This window comes from Leuciscus leuciscus (genome assembly GCF_965113295.1).
Source record: "Leuciscus leuciscus genome assembly, chromosome: 16".
Taxonomy (NCBI): Eukaryota; Metazoa; Chordata; class Actinopteri; order Cypriniformes; family Leuciscidae; genus Leuciscus; species Leuciscus leuciscus.
The window spans coordinates 282,501-285,000 of record NC_138740.1 but is presented as its reverse complement, the minus strand read 5'-3'; the positions used below and the strand labels follow the sequence as shown (position 1 = coordinate 285,000).

The window sequence follows — 2,500 nt, the reverse complement described above, 5'->3', positions numbered from 1 at the left end:
ATGTGGGCCGGATCTGGGCCGTGTCTAATCCACATGTACAGATGTGGGCCGGATCTGGGCCGTGTCTAATCCACATGTACAGATGTGGGCCGGATCTGGGCCGACACTATGTTGCTGTCTGGGATAATGTGATGAAAACCGTTATGGTCAATGAATTCACATTAATACGGAAGAAAAGCAATAATGAGACAGGCGGCATTAAAAGAGCTGTGTGTCGAATGTTTATAACGTACTGTCTCTGGTTTTGAGAGCGTCAACATCACTGCTCTTTGCTGGCATATTGTGCAAACATACAGAAATCATAAATGATTGAGTGTGTGGTGTTGTTGAAACGCTCTTATGTTTTGGTTGTTGTCACAATAACTGAAGCATGTGTGTGTGTGTGTGTGTGTGTGTGTGTGTGTGTGTGTGTGTGACGAGAGGCAGATCGTAAGATTAGAACAGATCAAGCGCTCGGAGGAGATTCTATAGCGGTGGGAATGTTTAAGGCTTCTGTGCTTTACCTTAAAATGAACAGATAAAATCACTGGCAGAGATGTTGGTGGTTTAGTCGCTGGAATGCTGTCCTACGAGTCTAAAACTGAACACACTTCCTCAAGATGCAAACAGTAGAGCACTGGCACTTGCAACGCCAAGGTCATGGGTTCGATTCCCAGGGAAAGCAAGAACTGATAAGAATGTAAATGTGTAGCTTGAAATGCAATGTAAGTCGCTTTGGATAAAAGTGTCTGATAAATGTAAATGTAAACAAGCGAAGGGTCTTCTGATGGAGTTTGGGAACAGAATCCCTGAGCGCTACTGTCCTGCCGATCCCAGATTCCCCAGCCATCCAGGCTAATGCCATGCACGTGTGCTTTACTCACTCTTAGTTACTCTTACAGAATAACAGGCATTCAAGCTTTACTCACTCTTTCTCTTTTCCTTTGTGTTTCAGAGGACAAGATGAAGAGCATCTGAAGAAACGGCCCATCATCAACAAATCATCGGCCCACAACTCTATCCATCCGTTCACTTCATTCTGCCAATGGTTTTCTTCACTTGGAATAATGTTTTTAGTTTAATGTGTGTTGTTTTTATTGCATTTACTTGATGCTTTTATCCAAAGTGACCTTATGAATGAGATTCTAATGTTCTCTAGTCTGTTTCCTGGACAAAGAAAACAATAAAAAGCTTTTTGTTTTCACTGAATAATGACTGGAATTCTCTTCATTTCACCGTAACAGAATTACAGCGATTAAGTTCTCCAGACTGAGGAAGGGTTTGTTGAAATTAATGAAGCAGAATTACTGTCTGATAACCATAAACTTGCAAACACTTACAAACTCCTGTTTTCTTCTGTAGAACAAGCAGGATTGTTGGAAAATAGTCAGTGTGGTCTAAAAGTTTCAAGTGCCAAAAAGGACATGAGTGTAAAACTGATCCAGACATCTCCAGCGGTCTAACCCCAGTTTACTCTCAGATCGACTCATATACTGTCTCTTCTGCTCAGGAAGAGTCTCTTCTGCTCACTGAGGCTGGGTTCATCTGATCACAAATACAGTCAAAACTGTGTAATAGTATAACAGTGTATAACAGTTGTTTCTATGTGAACATGTAGTAAAGTGTCATTTATTCCTAATTTAACTTTATATTCATCAAAGAATCCTGAAAAATAAAAGGTTACTATATATTCCCATAGAAAACAGCTGTTTTAAATTGTAATAATTGTTTTAATTTTTTTTATAACATTGTAATAACTGTATAAATAAGAGCAGGTTTGATGAGCAGAAGAGACTCTTTCAGAAACATTAAAAAATATGAATGTTTCCTAACTTTTGACCGGTCTATAGGCTGACTCTTGTGGGGGGAAAAACACATTTAAAAAAATTAAATATGCTTTAATATAATTTCTATTGAAACTCGTATGTCATATATTTAAACATATGAATTCAGGTTGGGTTAGGACAGTTTTTCCAAGTCCTCTCAATGATTCCAGTTTAGAACACTTAACATATAGTAACTTTAAATGTAATGTTGAATATTACACCCCCTACAAATAAGAAGTTTATTTAAGTGTGCTGTTAAGATACTTCTTTTAAACTAGCCTAGACAGTAACATAGTGTCGGCCCAGATCTGGCCCACATCCGGGCCGTGTGGAATCCCTCTATGTTGCTGTCTGGGAAAAATAAGACATTATACTTTCGGTCTACTTTTTATGTAATTATGTACTTCTTATGTACAGAAATATATTAAAATTGCACTTAGAATACTTGGCTTACACTGACAGAAGAAGAATATTTGACTTATACTTGTACTCAATCTTTTGATCCAGATATTCTTAAAAGTATAATGAAGTATTCTTGGCTTGTACTTGTGTTTACTCTTTTGATTGAGAAGCATATTAATATTTTTTTTCACATATTTACTGTCATAAACTTACACTGTTTGAAAATATTGATTTATGAAGAAAACTGGTAAATTTCACGATTAATTACAAAGAAATGTCAAGTAACAGTGAAT

At 37.1% G+C, this 2,500-nt stretch overlaps 1 long non-coding RNA gene across 1 annotated transcript in view; it reads left to right on the top strand.

Moving 5' to 3' along the window:
• Positions 1-1,191, top strand: part of LOC309477985 — a 33,707-nt gene extending 32,516 nt beyond the window's left edge. Inside the window, exon 2 of the long non-coding RNA XR_014198721.1 lies at positions 935-1,191. This is a non-coding gene — a long non-coding RNA (uncharacterized lncRNA). The remainder of the gene's footprint in view (positions 1-934) is intronic.
• Positions 1,192-2,500: the final 1,309 nt, after the last annotated feature.